Source organism: Dama dama, chromosome 30 (assembly GCF_033118175.1).
Source record: "Dama dama isolate Ldn47 chromosome 30, ASM3311817v1, whole genome shotgun sequence".
NCBI classification, from domain to species: Eukaryota; Metazoa; Chordata; class Mammalia; order Artiodactyla; family Cervidae; genus Dama; species Dama dama.
In genome coordinates, this window is record NC_083710.1 from 15,287,390 (window position 1) to 15,312,787 (window position 25,398).

At 40.5% G+C, this 25,398-nt stretch overlaps 1 protein-coding gene and 1 pseudogene across 1 annotated transcript in view; both read right to left on the reverse strand.

The window, feature by feature from the left end:
- The window catches only part of ELF1 (E74 like ETS transcription factor 1), a 117,841-nt gene that overhangs the window by 90,118 nt on the left and 2,325 nt on the right, over positions 1 to 25,398 (reverse strand). The gene's annotated exons all lie outside the window — the stretch shown is intronic.
- On the reverse strand, positions 11,207 to 11,334 carry LOC133049772 (U2 spliceosomal RNA; annotated as a pseudogene).

Sequence of the window (25,398 nt, forward strand, 5' to 3'; positions counted from 1 at the left end):
AAATACATCCCTAATCGAGGCCCTCTGGACAAATGGTGGGCCCTGTACTCATGAGAGACTTGGTGCTGTCCCCTCCTTACTCATGCCCACTAATAAATCCTACTTTTCTGTCAAAAAAAGACAAGGACAAGGTCCAACACATAGCAGAAACTCAGAGACATGAGTAATAACCCAAGTACACACCCCACATCTACCTTATCCCTTCATCCACCAATAGACACTTATTTTGATCCATGATTCAATAGAGCTGAATTCATGTAACTATGTTAACCAGATTCTATGTAGGCACTACTTTGGGTGTTAGATTTTCCTTTCTTGTCAAAAATAACCAAGATTTGACTACAATTATATTCTTTATGATGCTCCCAGGTAATAAGCTAACTGCAATCTCAAGTTTCATATCATATGAAATTGTATCTCTTACAATTTAAAATTCAGCATTGCAGACAATATATCTTCTACCTCAGTGGATTGTAACCAGGGATGCACTCCAGATTACCTAGTTTGTGAAGACACATGCCTGCTCCCAGAAGCAGAACCAGCGGTACGGGCGGAGCCCAGGCTGCTGAGAACCACGGCTCTGGGGCTATGCAGCCCTAGACCCAATGCAGTCAGTGCTCTTCACCCAGCAGCGGCTCCAAAGGACGGTCACCTTACTACTCAGCAATCTCCAAGTGTTGTGGAGAAGAACTCTTCTGTTTTTTAATCTGAGATTAGAGTGCGACTCCAGTTCCTCCTGTGCTACTCTTCAGGTAAAAGTAACATCACGGGAAAACACCATCTCAACAACGTGCTAACTGTCCCTTTCTCTACCACCATCAACTTTCAATTCACCTTTCACTACTGTCAGAGAAATCTTCCTAAAGAACAACTCTGTGAGTGATGTGATGATCACTCATGGCTGAAAAACCAACTTTGATTCCCTACAGGAAGAAAGCTGGACTACCTATCCCGGTGTTCAAAGTTCTCACACTGTGACCTCAATCACCTGTTTCCGGCCCTGTCTTCCTCTCTCTCCACCTCCCTACTGTCTCTCATGGAGCTCTTCTTCTCTCTGCCCTTCCCTCCCTCTGGCCTCCCCCTCCCCCTTCACTCACACACACACTCTCCAGCCTTACTGAAACCTTTTGGATTGCTCCGTTCCTGTTTGCCTTCTCTGGGCTTGGAAAGCACTTGCCTTACTTCCTACCCTTTCCCTTATCTCTGCCTACTCATCCATCCTTCACAGTCTCAGCTCAAATGCCTTCTCTGCATGAAGGTTCCCCCGTGTTGCTCTACTTACAATTATTATTATAAGAACTGACCACGAGGCTGAAAGAGAACTTGAGGATCCCTTTTTCAGTCCAGTGGTTTTTAAACTTTTCTGTTAAGTAGCTGAATTCTTATAAAACTCTTCAAGGAACCTTACTACTGAATTTGCCTTCAGTGTTTTAAGAAAACCTGTGATTCTGATACAATCCAGTCTCATTTAAAAATAGGGAAAGGCGGTCTCTGGGGTCACAAAGAGTCGGACATGACTGAACACACACATACATAAAGGAGGGCTACAGAAAGAAGTGACTTGACCAATGTCAAGTTAGTAACAGATGTGAGACACTCTTAGGCACTCATCCATTTAGCAAATATTCACTAAGCACCTACTATGTGCACTGCTCCAGGTCTTTTTTATACAGCAGTGAAGAAAGACACCTGGTTGATAAATGATTTCCACTCACACGGTGCGTACATTCTAGCTAGCAAGAGAGAAATGTTATGAACTAAATATACAGTATGGTGATTATAAATAAAAGATACGAATAAAATGTATAGTATGTTAGTGATAAGGACAAATAAGAAAATAATAAAACAGCAAAGAGAAGAATATGACAGTTTAGACAGCTAGCGAAGAAAATTTTGCCTTTGCCAGATCACTTCTAAGTAGAGACCTCTAGCCATATCCAAGGAAGAACATTCCAGGCAGAAAAAAGCCCACGCAAAGACAAACAGGGAGCTAGCCCGATATGTTTTAGGAAACCACGAAGGCCAGTGTGAGAAAATAAGGAAGAGAGTAATAGGAGGAAGAGTACTAGAAACTAAGGGAGAGCCTCACTGTTTATGGACTTTAGCTGGAGAGTTTTGAGTAGCTGAGTCAGAAGACCGGAGTGCTGCATTGAAAAAAGACTGCAAATGACCAGGTATGGAAGAAAGAGAAGCTTATGCAATGGCAGAAAAGATGACAATGACTTAGACAGGGGAGGCAGAAGAGGAAGATATGATTAAATTATGGGTATGTTTCTACGGAATATCCAGTAAGATTTTTTAATGGACTAATGGACAAACGTGGGCTGTTGGGGGTGGAGGACAGGGAAGGCTTCAAAATTCATTTGGCACCTGGAAGACTGCAGCTGCCAAAACTGATAGCTTTGGAGTAAGGGAGTATCAGGAGTTACTGAACACAAAAAGGTGAATACAGATGGCGACGATTTGGGGTAGGAGATCAGGAGTCATGAAACACATAGAGTTTAAGAAGCTTATTAGCTATCCAAGTAAAAATGTCAAAACAGGTATACTGTCATGGAGTTGAATACAGTCCTGGACCCTGGGGTAGAGGTCTGGGTTAGGTATATAAATTTGGGAGTCATTAACATCTATGATATGAACTACAGATGTAAAAGGTAACAATGACAGACTCTGGGACACTGTACTCTTCAGAAGCAGGGGAGATGAGGGGGAACTCACAGAAGGCTTTTTGAAAAGGAGTACACAGAAATGCAGCAGGAAAATAAGGCAAATGTGGCATTACCCTGACATCTGAGTAGCAGCATTTCCAGGAGGAAGAAACTGTGCCAAAGGCTGACAACAGATCAAACATGATGAGATCTGAGAGGAAAATGACATGCAACACAGACATGACTGCTGATTGTGAAAGAATTTTCATGGTGTGATAGAGGTTAAAAAAAAAAAAAAAGCAAAATATCAGATGAGAGACAGTTTAGCAGAGAATGAGAGGTGAGAAACTAAAGACAGAAAGTAATTTTGTTGGGAACAGGTCACGAAAAGATTTTAGGGGTGATAAGGGACCGCTGTTTTAAGAAAAGCAGTGCTTTTCCCGTTGCCTAGAACATTCCATTTTGTGTTGTAGTTAAGTCTGTACAACTCTGTGTCTCCACTCATAAACCAGTTACCCACGGGAGGGCAGGAACTGTATCACACAGCTTCTACAGCCAATTGCGGCTGTGAATAGCAAGTTCCTTCACACCATTGCAGGATTTCAGTTTTCCTTTTTTGTAAAATACTGGGAGAATCTAGAGATCTGATCATTTTGAAGATCTATTTTAGTTCTGACATTTTATTGTTCCACAGCCTCTCCAAGTCCTCTAAATAGTGTTTGAGGAACTGAAAACAAAAATCACATTAAGGCTACGTTTAAAAGAAGTTTCCTCATAAAATTTTTACATAGCTTACTGAAAGTAATACACAAAACTATCAGATATTCAGAACAACCTGGAAACTTTATAATGTCCTCCAAAAATTCAATTTCACTTATTACACTTTACTAATACAAGGTTTTTTTAAAAAAAAAAGAAGAGTGAAAGTCACTCAGTCATGTCCGATTCTTTGCGACCCCATGGACTATACAGTCCATGGAATTCTCTGACTAGAATACTGGAGTGAGTAGCATTTCCCTTCTCCAGGGGATCTTCTCAACCCAGGGAATGAACCCAGGTCTCCCACAATGCAGGCGGATTCTTTACCAGCTGAGCCACAAGGGAAGCCAAATCTATACTAATATTCTAGAAACCTTTTTTTATCTTATAGTAGTAGGGTATTTAAGCAAATAGTCTTCTAACACAAGTCTAAAACAGTTCATCTTAAAATATGCCAAAACTCCATGCTCTTAAAAAAAGACAACTATCTTTTCAAAAAATTACCTAATTAATTCAATTTGGGTCTCAGGTGTGGGATCTTTGTTGCAGCCCACAGGCTTAGTGGCCCTGCAGCACACAGGATCCTAGTTTCCCCATCAGGGACCAAACCTGTGTCCCATCATTGGAAGGCAAATTCTTAACCACTGGACTACCAGGGAAGTCCCTGACAACTATCTGTTGCCATTAGTAAATTTAAGACAGTATGACAGAGGTCAAGCCTCTTATTTTAACTAGCCTGATTTAGACTATGTCTATTTTTATTTGATATTTATTATTTATCTATGAAACAAATTAAAGGTCCTACTTACAACGAGATTAATAAAAAGTATTACGGCTTTCTTACAAATAAATGGACTCTATAAATTCATCACTGTTTGTGGACCGATGACTTATTTGGTTTGACTTTTTGCTATAGGCCTGAATCACACATACAATGCTTAGCCCTGAACATTAAAACCCAGCAACATGAAAAGGATTACCTTGCTATTATTTTTGCTCTTTAATAAAAAGAAAAGCCAAATAGAAAAGTAGGGGAATTTTAGGATATGTTAAAGAAACAAGAACTTCAATTTCTCTTAATTACACTGCTGGTCAAAATAGAGACATGGAAGAAATTAACATTAGCAACTAACCATGTAAATCCACAAAAAAATGACTTAAACTGCTTATTATAGTGCCAGGACACAAAATGTGTTCTCAAATACCTATCAAAAAAGGGAGAACAAACACACATACTAATAGTACATCCATACTAAGCAATAAAATGAAATTAACTATGGATAAATACAACTTGGATGACACTTAAAAGCATTATGTTGAGTGAAAAAAAGAAGCCAGTGTCAGAAGGTTACATACTATAAGATTCCATTCACATGACACTCTTGAAGAGACACAACTATCATGATGGAGAACAGGTCAATGGCTGAAGGGGATGGACTGGGGAAGGGGTGACTGACCATAGAAGCCGAGCATGAAGGAGTTCTGAGGGTGATGGAACTGTTCTGTAACCTGATTATGGTGGTGGCTACACAAATTTATACTTGTATTAAAGTTCACAGAATTGTATAGCAAAAAATATCAATTTTATTTCCTCAGTTAAAAAATGAAACAAAAATTACTTTTAATTCCAATACTCCAAAAACTCATTACTCCAGTCCATAATCATTAGAAAACATCAAAATCAAATTGAGAGGCAGTCTACAAAACATATGACCAGTACTCTTCGAGGTGTCATGGTCAAAAAGGACAAGGAACCATCATAGATTTGAAAGGAGACAATGACAACTAAATGCAATGTGTGTATCCTGGGTGGATCTTAAGACAGAAAAAGGACATTAGCGGAAAAACTATAAAAATCCTACTGAGGTCTACATTTAATTAACGGCATTGTACCAATGCTAATTTTTAAATTTTGATCATTGTATTAGTGCTCGCTTCGGCAGCACATATACTAAATTTTGATCATTGTATTGTCACTGTGTAAGGTGTTCACAGTAGTGTAGGACGGATTAAAAAATACACAGGAAAAAAAAATACACAGGAACTCTCTATACTTTTACTGCTATTCTTCCATGAGCCTGAAATCATTGCAAAATAAGTTAAATGAAGAATCTTTAAGAAAAACGTTAGCAATAATTTCATAAAGCAAAAATACATTTCTATTTCAAAAACAAATCAATGCCATCCTGCATATTTTGATTACTTCACCATAAGTTTGATTACCTAATATAGGTCATACCCACACTAAGAGCATACATGTTCTCTGAATGACAGAAAATAGATTCTATGGTAAATTATATGACTTATCAGTTGTGCCCACCTTCAGGGTATACATTTATAACTAAAAATTCTATCAACATTCGATTTCCTAATTGAAGAATAGAGTTCTTTCCAGAAATTCCCCAAAGACCCAGCAGCCAGGACATGACGCTTTTACCACTGGGACCCAGGTTCAGTACCTAGTTAGGGAAATAAGATCCACATTGTGACAAGGTGTTGCAAGGCACAGCAAAAAAAAAAAAAAATGAAGTCCTTCTTAAGGAATCTCTCATAAATTCTACCTCTTAATATTCTTATTAAAAAAACAAAAAAATTCAATGGCCTACCAACACCCACAGAATAAATTCCAATACAAGATATTTCTGCATTTTGACTTTGGTCTACCATATTACAGCCTCACCTATGACTATGCCACCTCCCAATGTTCACCCTATAATTCAGTTTTGCTGAACTTATTAATTCAGATCATGTCATGTTTTCTCACCTCACATTTGCTGGCCTTCTCCACCCAGGAAATCTCTTGCAAAACCCTTCTCTCCTCCACCATTGGAAGGAAGAACTGATCACTTCCTCCTTGTGCTCCCACAGCATTTTGTAAGTGATCTAACAGATAAACAAATCACATTGCTTACCCATTCGTACATAAATTTATGCAAGGGTACCATGCACAAAGCGTTCTAGGTTTGGGGGACCTCAAGGTCAATTGATTTCCTTTATAATTCCTCCCGCCTACTCTACTGGAATTTCTGGTGAAGACACTGTTTTTGTTTTTAACCATTTATTTATATGTCTCACTGGTCACTTATTTCAGCCAAATAGCATTCCTGACTCACAACAGTGTTTAATAAATATTTGTTGAAAGAAAACATTTGAAGGTTCAAGTAAACACTGGTTCAATGATAAATCTGCTTTTTCTTTTCCACACAATCCATGCCATTTTCAGGTCATTTCTGCAAGTCAAAATCACACAAAAAGCAAGACCCCTTTCTCCCTTTCCCGAACAGTCCAATTCCTATGAATAAGTTGGTTAAGCTGGCTCTGGCAGCCCGATTTAACGGACAAGCCCATAGCAGCAAAGCTCTGTGTTCGTTAACAGAGAACAACTTCTAGATGAGTACCCGTGCTTACACCTGAATACCTCATCATGTTAACAGTCTACAAATAAAATTAGAGACAGAGAACAAAGGAGGAGACACCCAACAGATTTGAACCGATTAGCCAAACATGGCCTTTCTTTCGACTTCTAGGTCTTCTGTTTCTTTCAGGCTTTTACTTACACAGCCTCCTGTCAACAAACTTCTCAAATTATAAATAAGTTAGTAAACGTTTCAGTAAAAGGAATATTCAAATAAAATATTTAGACTGAAGGCTTTATTCATGTTTCACACCACCATTCAGATGAACAGTTAATGCCTTTTTTGCGCTGATAATTTAATATCAACACAAAGGACACACTTCAGCTACAGCAAACTGCTCTGCTGCTCCTCTTCTGCACTTGAAACCATACCACTGGTATAAATGAAGCCTGAAAATTTTAAGAGTATTTCAGATTTATCATCATTTTATGAAATATTTCTTTAATGTTCTCAAAGTTCTATCTTCAGGTCTCATTCGTGTACCACACAGACTGTTCCATCCAACCTGACAACTCCATTCCAGTGTCTGACTGACAAATGTAACATGCCCAAACCCAAATTCCTGACCACCCCTCCAAAATGTACTGTAGCCAGTTTTCTCCAGTCCTCTTGGTGGCTACTTAACGCTTCTAGCTGCTCAGATCAAAAAGCTTGGCTCTTTCTCGACTGTCATAGACCTACATCCAATCGGAAAGAAAATACTACTAGTTCAGTTTTCAACGTAGAACCCTATCACCACTGAACTTCACTGTTACTGTCATCTCTTACCTGCACCACTGTAGTCCAAGTGACCTGATGTATCATTTTAAATGGATTCTTATTTTCTCTACAATCTACTCTCAAAGCAGCAATCAGAAGTAATCCATTTAAAAAGATACATCCAGATCACATTACTCTCCTGTTTCAAAACCCTCCTATAGCTACTGTTTTCACAAAAAAATAAGTCACCATTAACGTCTTCACAAACTGTTTACAGGGCTTCCCTGGTGGCTCAGTGGTAAAGAATCCACCTGCAATGCAGGGGTTTCGGGTTCAATCCCTAGTACAGCAAGAAAACATGTAGTTAATACAGAAAATAAATTATCTCAAGTAGCTAAGTGTAGTAATAAATAGATTAAATAGAATATGATATTTTGAAAAAGATATCTGATGCAAACTGTTCTATACAGAAGAGATAAACAAGGTCCTACTGTATAGCACAGGAAACTATATTCAAGATCCTGGGATAAACCATAATGGAAAAGAATATGAAAAAGAATGCATGTATGAGTATCACTGAGTCACTTTACTGAACAGCAGAAATTAACACAATGTCATAAATAAACTATATTTTAATAAAATAAATTTTTTTAAAAGATATGATACTATATACCAACTTAGGTTATAAAAAAAATGGCATCAACAGAAACATTAAATTCGGTTTAGTCTGGAGGGAAAAACCCACATACAGGAAGAGTGTTCATTAGACAGTATTAGCTAATAATTTCAAACTACTGATAATCATTTTTCTAAAAAGAGCCTATACCATATTATTCCAATTTAAAAAGGAGCAGAAGAAAATATAAGCATTTATATACTATCCGGGGCAGACATGCTGAGTCACTTTAGTCATGTCTGACTCTTTGTGACCCTATGAGCCAACGGCCACCAGGCTCCTCTATCTGTGGGATTCTCCAGGCAAGAATGCTGAAGTGGGTTGCCACACCCTCCTCCAGGGGATCTTCTTGACCCAGGGATCAAACCCACGTCCTCTGAGTTTCCTGTTTTAGGAGGCGAGTTCTTTACCACTACTGCCACATCTTTCTATACGACACAAAGAGCAGGAAAAAAAAAAAAAAAAAAGATAAGGAAAAGAATGGCACTTGACTACCTAAAAATCTAAAAGCACCATAACCAAACGTAAGGCAAAGGATTAACTAGGGGAAAATATGACAACATTTTAAAAACAAAAAATAAGTAAATAAAACTTAGTCTAAGGTTTGGCTTACTCTGGCAAACTAATGTGTTGAAACTCAACAAATGCTTTACAAAAAATAAAGTTGTTGCTCCATTCAAAAAGCCAACTAGAAATCTTAGTCAGTATAATGTGGGTGTGTAAGAAAAACAATACAATATGAAACTGCAACAGTGGGCTTATTCTCAAAGAAAACAGCTTTGTCTCTTCAAAGGTTGACCAATGAACATCCAATTCTGTTTTAAATTAAAACAAAATGTTTAAAAAAGATTCATGCATTTAACTTTATGCAAATTGTACCTCACAAGGAAAAAAGTAAACAAATATTGAAACTATAGTCAGTGATAATGATACTAAAGAATCTAGATGTAAATGCACTAATGTCTGCAATTCACTTTAGATAGAAGGACAAAAGTGTGGTAAAACAAATATAGAAAGCTAATGCTAAAAGCTAGAAGGTGAGTATATGAGTGCTCATCATAAAACTTCGGCTTTGCTACATGTTTAAAAACTTTTATAATAAAATGAGGGAAGAAAAAACTATTATTGATACACTCAAACACTCTAATAGAAAAATGAACATTGGGCATGAAGAGGCACTTCACAGAATGTGGCCAAACACAAGAGAAGATGTTCAAAGATGTTCATTCTCACAACCTCAGAGCAGAGAAACAATAGCATTCAAAGATGTTCATTCTCACAACCTCAGAGCAGAGAAACAATAGCATTTCCCACCTATTAGCAATAGCATTTCCCACCGAGAATAGAGAAGGTATAAGAGAAATAAATGGTCTCATACATTCATCAGTGTTCAGTTCAGTTCAGTCACTCAGTCGTGTCCGACTCTTTGCGACCCCATGAATCGCAGCAGGCCAGGCCTCCCTGTCCATCACCAACTCCCGGAGTTGACTCAAACTCATGTCCATTGAGTAGGTGATGCCATCCAGCCATCTCATCCTCTGTCGTCCCCTTCTCCTCTTGCCCCCAATTCCTCCCAGCATCAGAGTCTTTTCCAATGAGTCAGTTCTTTGCATCAGATGGTCAAAGTATTGGAGTTTCAGCTTCAGCATCAGTCCTTCCAATGAACACCCAGGACTTATCTCCTTTAGGATGGACTGGTCGGATCTCCTTGCAGTCTAAGGGACTCCCAAGAGTCTTCTCCAACAACACAGTTCAAAAGCATCAATTTTTCGGTGCTCAGCTTTCTTCACAGTCCAACTCTCACATCCATACATGACCACTGGGAAAACCATAGCCTTGACTAGACAGACCTTTGTTGGCAAAGCAATGTCTCTGTTTTTTAATATGTTATCTAGGTTGGTCATAACTTTCCTTCCCAGGAGTAAGCATCTTTTAATTTCATGGCTGCAATCACCATCTGCAGTGATTTTGGAGCCCAGAAAAATAAAGTCAGCCACTGTTTCCACTGTTTCCCCATCTATTTGTCATGAAGTCATGGGACCAGATGCCATGATCTTTGTTTTCTGTATGTTGAGCTTTAAGCCAACTTTCTCACTCTCTTCTTTCACTTTTATCAAGAGGCTTTTTAGTTCCTCTTCACTTTCTGCCATAACGGTGGTGTCATCTGCATATCTGAGGTTATTGATATTTCTCCCGGCAATCTTGATTCCATCAGTGTACAAGAATATAACTCCAGAAGGCAACTTCACAACCAAAAGGACTTCATGTATTTTTTCAGTCCCAGTAATTTATTCTAACAAATAAGGTATGCAAAGATTAGAGAAATTCAGTACCATTGTTCAAAACAGTAAAAAACTGGAAATAAACTGTTACAGAAATTAGGTGTTACAGAAATCATATTTCACTATATGGAGCATACTATATTATTGAACTGTTAAAGAATGATTATCAATATAAAATAACATACCAATAAAAAAATCTCCCTTGCTCCTTGGAAGAAAAGCTATGACCAACCAGTATATTAAAAAGCAGAGACATTATTTTGCCAACAAAGGTCCATCTAGTCAAGGCTACGGTTCTTCCAGTGGTCATGTATGGACATGACAGTTGGACTATAAAGAAAGCTGAGTGCTGAAAAATTGATGCTTTTGAACTGTGGTGTTGGAGAAGACTCTTGAGAGTCCCTTGGTGTGCAAGGAGATCCAACCAGTCCATCCTAGAGGAAATCAGTCCTGGATATTCACTGGAAGGACTGAGGCTGAAGCTGAAACTCCAATACTTTGGCCACCTGACACGAAGAGGTGACTCATTGGAAAAGACCCTGATGCTTGGAAAGACTGAAGGCAGGAGGAGAAGGGGACGACAGAGGATGAGATGGTTGGATGGCATCACCAACTCGATGGACATGAGTTTGAGTAAGCTGCGGGAATTGGTGATGGACCGGGAAACCTGGCATGCTACAGTCCATGGGGTCGCAAAGAGTCAGACACGACTAAACTGAACTGACTGAAAAAATCTCCACTATATATGTAAGTGAAATATATGTTAGAAAATAGTGTGTACCACTGCACAATCAATATTTATACATATATGGTCCACATTTCACTTGATCTTAGCCAAAAGGCCGAGAAGCGATATGGTCCACATTTCAGTATCCAAAGTAATGATCAACTGAAAGCTTACAGTACATATGCTAGTTAGTAAAATTCCTATGATTTGCATTATTTGCCTGTGCTATTTGGCATTTAAGCAGCTTCCACGTGGTGAGCACTCTTCTGCAGACTCAGGACATAGTCAGTTCACTTGTGGAGTCAAGTAAACGATTTGGACACAGTCCCTGCCCACATCTGAAGGAAAGCAACAAAGCAACGTAAAGGGTGACCAAGGAAACCTTAGATAAGGGAAGGCCTCTCAGAAAATGTGACAGCTGCTCTGAGACCTAATGATAAGGTGGCAGGCAGGTAAAAGCGGGAGGCTGGGGCAGAATATTATCAGCAGAGGAAGTTGTAGGAGCAAAGTAACAAGAGGAAGCGCCAAGGCCCTCAGAGAGCAGGGAGGAGAGAAGTATGCAAAGTGGCTGGAGAAATACAGACGCTAAACAAGTATCACCCTTGCAATCAGGAAAAAAGATCAAGCTAGTTTCATCCTAAAAAACAAAAAAACCTCTACCACTACCCCAATCACACAGGTGGACAAAATTACAAAAAGCTTTCCTTGCTGAGGGCTTGACAAGTACTGTGCTAAGTCGCTTCAGTCCTGCCCATCTTTTTGCAACCTCACGGACTGCAGGCCACCAGGCTCCTCTGTCCATGGGATTCTCCAGGCAAGAATACTGGAGTGGGTTGACATGCTCTCCTCCAGGGGCATCTTTCCAACCTGGGGAGAGGAATCTTTCCAATCCAGGGATTGAACCTCTTAAGGCTTCTACACTGGCAGATGGGTTCTTCATCACTAGCACCACCTGGGAAGCTTAACATAAATATCTCATTTAATCCTCATGATAGAGCTATTCAAAAGCATTCAGTGGGAGAAAATAATAGCAAATGAAACAAGTGACAAAGGATTAATCTCCAAAATATACAAGCAGCTCAAACAACCTAATCAAAAAATGGGCAGAAGACCTATACAGACATTTCCCAAAAGAAGACATACAGATGACTAATAAACACATGAAAAGATGCTCAACATTGCTCATTATTCAGTTCAGTTCAGTCGCTCAGTCGTGTCCGACTCTTTGCGACCCCAGGAATCACAGCACGCCAGGCCTCCCTGTCCATCACCAACTCCCAGAGTTTACTCAAACTCACGTCCATCAAGTCGGGGATGCCATCCAGCCATCTCATCCTCTGTCATCCCCTTTTCCTCCTGCCCCCAATCCCTCCTAGCATATATTATTAGAGAAATACAAATCAAAACCACAATATCATCTCATACCTGTCAGAATGGCCATCATCAAAAAGCCTACAGACAATAAATGCTGGAGAGGGTGTGGAGAAAAGGGAACCCTCTTGCACTGTTGGTGGGAATACAAACTGATACAACCACTATGGAAAACAGTATGGAGATTCCTTTAAAAACTAGGAATAAAACCACCATATGACCCAGCAATCCCACTACTGGGCTTACACCCTGAGGAAACCATAAATGAAAAAGACACATGTACCCCAATGCTCACCGCAGCACTACTGACAATAGCCAGGACACGGAAGCAACCTAGATGTCCATCAACAGATGGATGGACAAAGAAGATATGGTACATAAACACTACGGAATCTTACCCAGCTGTAACAAGAAACACATTTGAGTCAGTTTCAATGAGGATGAACCCAAAGGCTATTACCCAAAGTGAAGTAAGTCAGAAAGAGAAAGGCAAATATCATATACTGGCACATACATATGGAATCTAGAAGGAAGGCACTGATGACCCTATTTGCAGGGCAGCACAGGAGATGCAAATATAAAAGACGGCCTTTGGGACAAAGTCGGGGGAGGACAGGGTGGGATGATTTGAGAGAGTAGCACTGAAACATATAAATTACCATATGTAAAAATAGATAGCCAGTGGGAACTCCTGTATGATGCAAGGAACGCAAAGTCGATGCTCGGTGACAACCTAGAGGAGTGGGATGGGCAGAGAGGTGGGAGGGAGGCTCCAGGGGGAGGGGACACGTGTATATCTATGGCTGATTCATGTTGATGTCTGGGAGAAACCAGCACAACACTATAAAGTAATTATCGATCACAATATTGTAAGGTAATTATCATCTAATTAAAAGTAAAATAATTTTTTTTTTAAAAAAAGCATTCAGAACATATCAAAGTATCAATAGAACATTCCTGAGACCACAATTCTCCAAAGCCAGTCCACAGAACAGATGTATGAGAATTATCCAAAGACATAAATATAACATATACACACTTACACTTCTGAGTCCTACTCCTAAGATTCAAACTAAGTGAAGCCAAAGATTCTCTATTTTTCTCTCTATTTTTCTCACTTGGCTCACAAGTGAAGCCAAGATTCTCTATTTTTTACTGCCCAGATGATCAGAAATTAGTATAGTGACAAACAGACCTTTGTACCTCAGCAGGCAAACCTGACTGCGCCTGCGTATACACAGTCCCACAACTCTGTACCTAGATTAAGTCAGTGGGGTCACATTGGGACTCAGTAGATTCTATTCAGAGAATCAGCAAGGTGTGTGATATATTTTTCAACTATTTCACAGATGTAAAGAAAATTTTTACTTTAATTCAAGCTTTCTTTAAAAAAAAAAAAAAAACTCCATTATTTGACATCCCAACTGCCACATATACCTCAATCCCTTCTAACATCATTTCTCAGGCCCTTCACTGCCAGCCTTCCTCAAAGATTTGCCTAACTCCACTTCATTTCCCACTCATTCCAGTCTATGTAGCCTAATCCTGCCCCTGCTGAGCCACTAAACCTGCTCTAACTAAAGTCGATGACCACACTGGGCTAAATCCAACAAACACTTTCAGAACCTGCTGTGCTGGACCAATACATGCTCCTTCCTGGTTTCCCCAGCGCTGCACTCCTTCTCCTGTCTGCTCCGCCCACCTCCTCCACCTGACTGAACGCCGGGGTCCTAAAGGCTCGGCGGAAAAGCCTCTTCTCACTCCAGACTCTCCCTGGGCCAAGACATCCACTTCTAGGATTTCAACTACAGAGTCAGGGCATAAAGGTGAAACTCACCCCTGCTCAGTTACCCTTCACAATCCCCTTAAATCCACCCTTTAGGTACATTTTACCACACTAAAAGGCCACGTGCGTGCATCTGACTCCCTGAGACCCATGGACTGCAGTCCGCCAGGCTCCTCTGTCCATGGGATTCTCCAGGCAAGAATACTGGAGTGGGGCGCCACGCCCTCCTCCGGGGCATCTTCCTGACTCAGGGATCGAACCCATGTCTCTTATGTCTCCTTCACGGGCAGGCAGGTTCTTTACCACTAGCACCACCTAACAGGCCACAATGGCAACCAATACATCATCTCTGTAAACATAACTGAAGCACTTTTCCTTCTCACATTCAAACACCAGATTAACAAGGTAATTTATAGTTAAAGGGCACATTGTGTGAAAAGACACAATTTTTCCCCTTACTCTCACTCCATTTTACCTCCATAAGCCATGGCTTGAAACACAGAAATGTCTGCCCACTCTAAGATAAAACTCAAAATCGTTACCATGCCTTGTATCAGTGGTCCACAGCCCTTTTGGAACCAGTGACCAACTTCGTGGAAGACAATTTTTCCACAGACCAGGGGCAGGGGGATGGTTTAGGGATGATTCAAGAGCATTACATTTATTGTGCACTTTGTGCAGGCGTGTGTGCTCAGTCCCTTTAGCCTTGTCTGACTCCGCGACCACACAGACTGTGGCCACCAGGCTCCTCTGTCCATGGAATTCTCCTGGCAAGAATACGAGAGAAGGGTGCCATGACCTCCAGGGGATCCTTCTGACTCAGGGATCGAACCCACGTCTCCTCCATCTCCCACACAACAGGCAGTTTCTTTACCACTGTGGTGGTAAAGTTTCTTTAGACATGGGGGAGCCCATTGTGCTTCTAATCTTATGCTGCCGCTGATCTGACAAGAGGTTCGGGTTGGCGTCCCGGAGGCTGGGGACCCCTGTCTTCTATAATCTGATAATTGCCTTCCTCATCTCCCATCACATTCCACTACATTAAAGCCCTCAGGGCCTTCTTCCATTTCCCAAAGCACATCCTTTCTTTCCTGCTTTGTAGTATTTGCATAATGCTACTCCCTCAGCCTCCCATCACTTTCCATCCTCCTCTTTCTCCTAGCCAAAGGTTACCCATCCTTCAGTGTCATTTCCTGAGAGAAGCCTTTTCAATACAGACACTTTCCACCCACTGTTAGCTGTCTCCCAGTTATGTACCTAACACTCAAACACTTTTCACTTGTTTGATCAAAGTCTGTCTTTCCCCCTAAGATGCAGGAGCTACATGAGGACCTTATCTGCTTTTTTCATTGCTATATCCCAGGCACCTGAACACTGACTGAATCAGTAACTTCAATCTCATTACATTTGCTTTTCACTCTCTTACAAGTTGCATGTGTGTGCATGTGCTCAGTTGTGTCTGACTCTTTGCAACCCTATGGACTGTATCCTGCCAGGCTCCTCTGTCCATGGAATTTTCCAGGCAAGAATACTGGAGTGGGCTGCTACTTCCTACTCCAGTGGATCTTCCCAACCCAGGGATTGAACACCACAGGTCTTGGGTGTCCTGCATTGGCAGGTAGATTCTTTACCACTAGGGCCACCTGGGAAGCTCCTACAAGTTGCATATAAAAATACAAATTCAGATTTACCTTTTCAAAAAAATATATGGTAAAATTAATCACTGAAGTGTACAGTTCTGGAGTAGCAAATATATTTATATTGTGTGTCAAGCAATCTCCAGAATTCATTTTATCTAGCAAAACTAGAAGTCTGTATCCACTAAACAACTCCCTATCCTCCCTCCCTCCAGTCCCTGGCAATCAACATTCTACTGCTTTCTCTATGATTCTGACTACTTGAGGTACCACAGGTAAGTAGAATCATGCAGTATTTGTCTTTTGGGGACTGGTGCATTTCAATTAGAATAATACCCTCCAGATTCACCCATGTCATAACATGTGTTAGAAATTCCCTCCTCCTTAAGGCTGAAAAACATTCCACAGTAAGTGTATGCCACATTTTGTTTATCCACTTATCCATTCATGGACACCTGGGTTACTTCTACCTTTCCACTATTGTGAATAATGTTGCTAAGAACATGGGTGCACAGTATCTCTTTGAGATTGCTTTTAATTCTTTGGGGATAACCTAGAAACAGAATTGCTGGATCATTTGGTAATTCTATTTCTAATTTTTTTAAAAACCACCAAATTGTTTTCCACAGTGGCTGTACCATTTTACATTTCCATGAACAGTACACAAGGGCTCCAATTTCTCCACGTCCTCACTAACTTGTTATTTAGGGTTTTGTTTCTTGGCGTTTCTTGATAGTCGCCATCCTAATGAGTACAGGTGGAAGACTTGCTTTTTTTTGGGGGGGGGGCTGTGCTGGGTCTTCGCTGCTGCACGTGGACTTCTCTCTAGTTGTGGCGAGCAGGGGCTTCTCACTGCAGTTGCTTCTTTTCTTACAGAGTACAGGCTCTAGGGCGCAGGGGCTTCACTAGTTGCAGCTCGTGAGCTCAGGAGTTGCGGTTCCAAGCTCTAAAGCACAGGCTCAACAGTTGTGGCACGCATGCTTAGCTGCTCCGAGGCATGTGGAATCTTCCCAGATCAGGGATCGAACCAGTGTCTCCCGCACTGGCAGGCAGGTTCTTTACCACCGAGCCACCAGGGAAGCCCTAGATTTGCTTTTACATAAATTTTATGTGCTCTCTTTCTCCTACAAACATGCGCTAAAAACCCTCTAAAATATGCTCCATGAACTAGCAAAAGACAATTCCAAAAGGTCTTGAAAGTAATTCAGTTCAGTTGCTCAGTCGTGTGCAACTCTTTGCGACCCCGTGGACGGCAGCATGGCAGGCTTCCCTGTCCATCACCAACTCCCGGAGCCTGCTCAAGCTCATGTCCATCGAGTCAGTGATGCCATCCAACCATCTCATCCTCTGTCAACCCCTTCTCCTCCCGTCTTCAATCTTTCCCAGCATCAGGGTCTTTTCCAATGAGTCAGATCTTCGTATCAGGTGGCCAAAGTATTGGAGTTTCAGCTTCAGCATCAGTCCTTCCAAGGAATATTCAGAACTGATTTCCTTTAGGATGGACTGGTTGGATCTTCTTGCAGTTCAAGGGACTCTCAAGAATCTTCTCCAACACCACAGTTCAAAAAGCATCAACTCTTCTGAGCTTTCTTTATTGAAAGTAGAAAAGAAGAAATAGTCTTTTAAGGCAGGATTTAAGGGACAATAAAACTGTAAAATTCATGTGAAATGGCCAAAAAGGAGAAAAAATAATGGGAAGGCATTCCCAATCATATGTGAAATTTCCAAATGCCAACTGCCTGCATGACCTTCTGAATTCCTTAAGATGATGTTCAGCCTTCTATTAGAATGCTTCCCTTCCCCCCTACCTGCTACCTGTGTGCTGGGGCAGTCCTTTCCTGTGATATTCTTCCTTCCTACCTCAGCTCTGCCCAGCTACTGGGTCAGTGCCTGCCTCACACACAGGATGACTGAGTGGCAGGGCTCTGTCCTTCCCAAGTGGCAGGGTCACTGGGTTCCTTGGCATTGGAGGGTATCAGTGATAAGCACAGATGGTAGGAGAGCTGGGGCAAAACAAATACCATTACAACCTTGAAAACTTGAATTAAGTGCCTAATTAAATTTGGAAACATAAAAAGCTTCACACAAAGTAATACATCAATACATCCTAAATTGGAAATACATCCTGGTCTTGGGATTCCTTGTGTCTAAGGAATCCAAAAGAAACCTTAATTAAGCAGTAAAGAACTTGCCTGCCAATGCAGGAGATCCAGGTTCAATCCCTTGGTTGAGAAGATTCCCTGGAGAAAGAAATGGCAACCCGCTCCAGCATTCTTGCCTGGAAAATTCCATGGACAGAGGAGCCTGAACGGCTGCAGTCCATGGGGTTGCAGAAGAGTTGGACACGACTTAGTCACTAAACAACAAAGATTTCAGACTATCTAAAAGACTCTCTGGACCTAGAAGTCAGTAGCTAAGTACCTCCCCAGAGATCTAAAATAAAGCATAAAAAGAGTTTCATAACAAAGGTATCTATTTAATAGTGAACAGTTTGCATTCAAAAATAAAAGACATGTTAAGATTTATAAAGACACACCCAGCAAACATGCAAAACTTATGAAACAGTTGTTATTGCTTCATCAAAATTTAAGTCATCGATGCTGGAATTATTTTTCAAAGAACAAAATGTTTTATACTTACAGTTATGAAAATGAACCCATGTGTAAAAACTAAGTGTGCTAGTCACTCACTCCGTCCGACTCTGAGTAAAAACTAAAAGAGAATATTAACCACCATTAATCCTAAAACAATCACCATTCTACCATATCACACAACAGGTATCACATGATAAAGTTTAAGTGTAGGCTAAATATTAAACTAAAAATTTCTTTATGTAAGTTCGGGGTCATGGTTTTTAAAACGGTATGATAATGACACCAATAAAGAAGGTTAGAAAACAGAAGTAGCTCTCTAATTTTATTGACTCTTTGTTCTAATACTCAGGAAAGGAGACAAAAAAAAATCATCAAGTATTTTGAAAGTTACTTTCCTTAAACAAAATCTAAATAATACTGTTTTTTATATGGTAACATATCTTAGGGACCTAGATTAAACATTTGTATTTTCATCATTAATAGTCTATTTCACTTAAAATTACACAGTATACCTCAACTGGGGCATATAAGATATAAATGCAGCAAAAAAAATAGTTCAGAAAAGTCATTCACAACCTCATCGACTGACTTTGAAAAGGTTAAATGAAACAAAACATTGGAAGTACATTATTGGACTTCACTGGTGGCGCAGTGGATAGGAATCTGCCTGCCAATGCAGGGGACATGGGTTAGATCCTTAGTCCAGAAGATTCCATATGCCGTGGAGCAACTAAGCCCCTGCACCACAACGGCTGAAGCCTACTCACTTAGAGCCTGTGAGCGGAGGCACCACGGCAATGAGAAGCCTGCACATCGCAACAGAAGAGTAGCCCCCACTCTCCGCAACTAGAGAGAGCCTGCGGGCAGCAACCAAGACCTGGCACAGCCAAAACTAAATAGTGTATTTTTTTAAAAAATAAGAAATTTATTTTAAAACAGAAAGTATGTTATCATACTACACTTTTGAGAAAAATAACTGAGAAATATCTGAATATTTAACACCCGTTAACATTATATTTGAAAATCTAACCATGACCAACACTTAAGGTCCCTGAAGTGAGGGGGTTCAGCAGGTGCGCCATTCATTCTCTTCCTCAGCCTGGATTTCAGTTCAGAAAGTTGTGTGACTGTGACCTCCGAATGAGGCGTCACCCCACTTCTGCTTTATTGCTAACACAAATTTCCAGCGCTTCAGACACCTTAGGGAAAATAAGCATGTAAGCCCTTTACAACATTAGGCTGTAAAGAACTCATCTGCTGGGAAAGTTTTATTTTGCAGAAATCTAGACAGAACCTTCTGAGTTGCAAAGAGCAAACAATTTTTTCACAATCACCATTTTATTTTGATTCAAGCTAGCTTACCAGTTTAATTTGTGAACAGACTGTCCTTCTAGATAAACAACTTATAATAATAAAATCCAAGTTATTTACATAAATACAATGAAGGCAATTCATCAAAGCATGGCTAATTTCTAACAAAATCCAACTCTACAAAAATGAGAAGGGAAAGCCACTTTCACTTAGGGGGAAAAAAAGGATGGGGCATGCCTTCTCCTATTTTTCAAGAAATATCACTCTCAAGGAGATACATATAAAATAGAACAAAAAATACAATAAAAAAATACAATTTTATAATAGGCATACATGCCACAGTATTTTATAAAAGTACACTCTTAACATTAAATTTCTAGAGAAAGTATGTCATCTAAAAGGCATTTTTCACTTTCTTTGAAACATTTTAAAGCTATTGATTTCATTTCCATTCCATTTATTTAAAAGCTACAGAAAAAGTTCAGAAAACAAACTAATTTCAACTTTCTATTTCAGAAGCATAACTACATATACCAATGTGGAAGAATCATAATCAGTTCTATAACAGTAAACTTCAAATGAATGCAGTTTTATTATAATTTTTTAGGATTTTAGTTCTAAGCTATATTATCCACAGGGTGGCAGTCTCAACAGTCGTAATTTTATCTCCAAATTCAATGTACAATTTCAGTGTTCAAAAAGACACACACATAGGTTGAGCAATAACACTTTACTGTCTGATCAACAATTGCAAAAACTGTCCCTTCAAAAAAAATCTACACTTCATAATTTCCCTATTTCTTTAAGGAGTATTTCCTTTCTGACATCTTAAATTTTTCTTACAATGTACCTCTTCTATCTAATCTTTTCTATTCTACTGCTACCACCCTATTGAGGGAGATACTAGAGGCAAGGCAAGCTGTTGGATTATTACTATACTGCGGAAGACCTCCCCAATCCTGGTCAATATGGACACCACAGACACAATCCTTCCACGCTCCAGTTCATCTTGCTCACTACTGCCAAATTAATTTCATCAAAACACTCATCATATTATCAGAATTTCCTTCTTCCAGCTAAGTAAACTCCTTACTCCAAAATCCAAGGGCCTTCACAATTAGAATCTTTCAAAATCTCCTATCTAAAAAATGCTCTGCAAGTCAAGGTGGAGGGACTTCCCTGGAGGTCCAGCAGCTAAGACTCTGCGCTCACAGTGCAGGGAGCCCACGTTAGATCCCCAGTAAGGGAGCTAGATTCCGTATGCCGGAACTAGATTTCCGTATGCCGGAACTAGATTCCGTATGCAGCAACTAAGACCTCAGAGCAGCCAAATATAATAAATGAATAAATAAAAATAAATATTAAAAAAGTCAAGAGGATTTACAAAATAAATTTCACTTTGAATATACCTTGCCATTTCCTGCTTTTCATTCATTTATTCATTCATGTATTTTCTGAACGCTGAGTGCCAGATGCTGTTTCAAGTGTTGTTGATACAGAGAGGGGGAAAGCGCCAAGGTCCCTGCTCCAATGATACTGAGAGCTGTTAGTGGAAGAGGGAGAAGCCCCCAGCACTTCCAGCTCTCTGCTGGTAAGGGCTACAACTCTTTCCAAGAGTGAGCCATCAGAAGCACACTAATGGTGGGGGGGCGGGGGGTGATATAAAGACATCAGAGGAGATCTGCCACCAGTGACATTGTCTGCTACAGACCAGAGCCTATTTTTGCAGTCTTACACTATGCTACTATACTACTACTGCTGCTAGTCCATTCTTAATACAACTCATATTCAATTCAGCCAGACTGTGCTAGCAACTATTAAAGGACCTCTGCTCCTGCTTGCTTCCTCCTCACTGCCTTGAAAAAGGTCCAAGTGTTAGTCACTCAGTCGTGTCCGACTCTTTGTGACCCCATGGACTGTTGCCCGCCAGGCTCCTCTGTCCATGGAATTCTCCAGGCAAGAATACTGGAGTGGGAAGCCGTTCCCATTTCCCGGGCCTCCTGCATTACAGGCAGATTCTTTACGGTTTGAGCGACCAGGGAAGCCCCCCTTATTGCCCTGCCTCCCACCAAATCACCTGGACTAGCAAAGCTTAACCAGCCTTCCAAGTCAATCTCAAATGCTGCCCCCTGGAGGCCTTTCCCCACTTCCTTCACACAAACCCAGACCTGATGCTTTAGAGACCTTCAAACCCCTGTAACCCCTGGCTTAGTCTCCTCTGGGCATTTAACACACTATGTGCTGTATCATAATTATCCGTGTACTTTAACCTCCTTCATCTTTTGTTTACTGAGCTCTTTGCTACATTCCTGGGCTATCTAGAGTGTTAAATCATTCCATTTTTAGATATTCAACATTCAAATGATAAGTGTAAAATGTAGACAAAATATTCCATATTTTTTAATTGCCTCAATCCTTTTTAACAGTTTTCCTCAGATATAATTTACATAACCATTAGGTTCAGCTACACAGTAGAATTCAATTTTTTTAGTATATTTATAGAGTTGTGCAACCATCATCATAATGTAATTTCAAGATATTTGTATCATCCTAAAAAGAAACCTTGTACCTACATTAGCAATCAGTTTCCATCCCTCTGTGTTCCCCTCCCTCCTTCCTTCCAGGCCTAGACAACGATAATAGAGCCCCTTTCTCTATAGATTTGTCTATTCTAGGTATTTCACATAAGTGGAATTATATAAAGTGTGGTCTTCTGAACCTGCCTTCTTTTGTTTAGCACAATGTTCTTGAGACTGATCCATGATGTGGTATATATATCAGTACTTTATCCTTTTTTATTGCCAAATAATACGCGATTGTATGGATACATGTATTCATCAGATGACGGACATCTGGGTTGCTTCCACTTCTTGCTTATGAATAACGCTGCTATAAACATCTGTGTACAAGTTTCTGTGTAGACATGTTTTAATTTCTCTTGGGTATATACCTAGGTGTGGAATTTCTGGGTCATATGGTAAGGTGGCACTAGTGGTAGAGAACTCACTTGCCAATGCAGAAGATAGATTCAGATTCGATCCCTGGCTTGGGAAGATCCCCAGGAGGAGGGCATGGCAACCCACTCTAGTAATCTTGCCTGGAGAATCCCATGGAGAGAGGAGCCTGGCGGACCACAGTTTATGGGTTATAAAGAGTCGGACATGACTGAGGCGACTTAGCACCGCACATGGTAACTTTATGTTTAACATTTTGAGGGAACAGCCAGTTTCCCAAAGTGGCTGCACTATTTTATATTTCCACCAGCAATGTATGAGGATATCAACTTCTTCATGACCATTAGACTCTTACAAAACAGAAGTGATCTTACTATATAACATACTCATGTCTTTAGTCTCAAGTCTTTAGGTCTTCCATGGAGGCTCAGTGGTACAGAATCCACCTGCAATGCAGGAGACTCTGGTTCAATCCTTGGGTCAGGTAGATCCCCTGGAGAAGGAAATGGCAACCCACTCCAGTATTCTTGCCTGGAGAATCCCATGGACAGAAGAGCCTGGTGGGCTACAATCCATAGGTTGCAAAGAGTCGGACAAGACTTAGTGACTAAGTACATATGTATGGAACTTATATTCTAAGTAGAACAAGACAAGAAATAAACAGGAACAAAAATGTTTATTTTAGATAAGAAGAAAATAAAACAGCATAAGGTAACTAGACAGTAACCAGAAAAGGGAGAATCTCTAGTACACAGGCGGAGAAGGCAATCACACCCCACTCCAGTACTCTTGCCTGGAAAAGCCCATGCACGGAGGAGCCTGGTAGCCTGCGGTCCATGGGGTCTCGAAGAGTCAGACACAACTGAGCGACTTCACTTTCACTTTTCACTTCCACGCATTGGAGAAGGAAATGGCAACCCACTCCAGCGTTCTTGCCTGGAGAATCCCAGAGACGGGGGAGCCTGATGGGCTGCTGTCTATGGGGTCGCACAGAGTCAGACACGACTGAAGCGACTTAGCAGCAGCAGCTAGTACACAGGGTCACTCTGATAAGGTAACATCGACAAGACTGAGATGTGCAGAGCTAGAGAGGGAATACTGCAGGCAGTGCAAACAGCGAAACACAAAACTGAGAAAGGACAAGTCTGGCACATTCAAGAGACAAAAAGGAAGAAGCCAGTGTGGCTAAAGTACGATGAAAAGGTCAAGGTAGGAGGTGGCACTGGGGAGGCAAGCAGAAGTCAGACAATGTTGGGCTCAGAGACCACGGTAAAGGTCTTTGGGTTTTAAAATGTCATCATAATTTTTTAATCCCTTATATTGCTTTAAGTGCTCATCTACGCAAACACTTACTGATCTGTCATACATCTTCTCTTCTAATTGCACCAAACAGTAGCAAATAGTAAAGAGACTACTTGGGTAATTCACATCACTTAGTATGACTTTGTGGTTCAAGAGAAAACATGTAAAACAAGACTACCAATTGTGTTCTGGAAACAAGGCAGAAGCATATGACTGAATCCTTTTACAGATGTATTACGTGGTATTACCTAGTCCTGACCAATGTATTACCTAGTCTTCACCAATTTAAGGTGTATACTTCCCAGACAGTAACTAGTAGCTCTGTTTTACTATATTAAGGTCATTTTCAATAAAGCAACTCAGTAAGAATATTGTGCAGATCATTCTCATAATTTAAACCTAAAATCCCTTCTTTAAAATGTAATTCTAGTTGACTGATATTTTTCTCCATTCCATTAGTTAAAACTTAATATCTAACTGCTAACCATAAAACTTATGAGCACAAAACATTCTACATGTTTCTATATAGTTTGACTCATAAAACAACAAAAATTTCTCACACGCTATATTTAGTTTTTTCAAAGAGACAAAAAATATTTTAAAAACTCTACTGACATAAACACCACGCTCTTAGAACAACTTGTGGTGTTGTTCAGTCGCTCAGTTTTGTCCGACTCTTTGCAATCCCATGGACTACAGCACACCAGGTTTCCCTGTCCTTCACTATCTCCTGGAGTTTGCTCAAACTCAAAACAACTTGTTACCCAGTCAAAAGTTATCAAGTTAAAATTCTCTTTTAATATCCCAACCTGATCCCAATGACTCTCTCTCTGGGTACTGAGTACTCCTGCCCAACCAGGCTACTTGCCTGCCTCACACTACCCCCCCACCCCACCAAACTCAGCTTTGATACACATTCCCCACCAGGAGAAATTCAACCCATTCTTCAAGGTCCAGGACAAACACTCTCCTCTCCTTGTCTGGACTCTAGTCCTCTTCCCTGAGTACAACTGATTTCTCACCCATATGCTCCTGAAGCAATTCTGTAACTCAGAAGCTGACCTATCCAATTCTGCCTGGTACAAATATATAAATCTATGTCTTTTTTTTTTCCCCCCTTAATTTTTGGCTGCGTTAGGTCTTCATTGCTTTGCAAGGGCTTTCTCCAGTTTCGGTGAGCACGGTCTACTCTACATTGCAGTGTCTTCTCATCACATTGCAGGCTTCTCATCACAG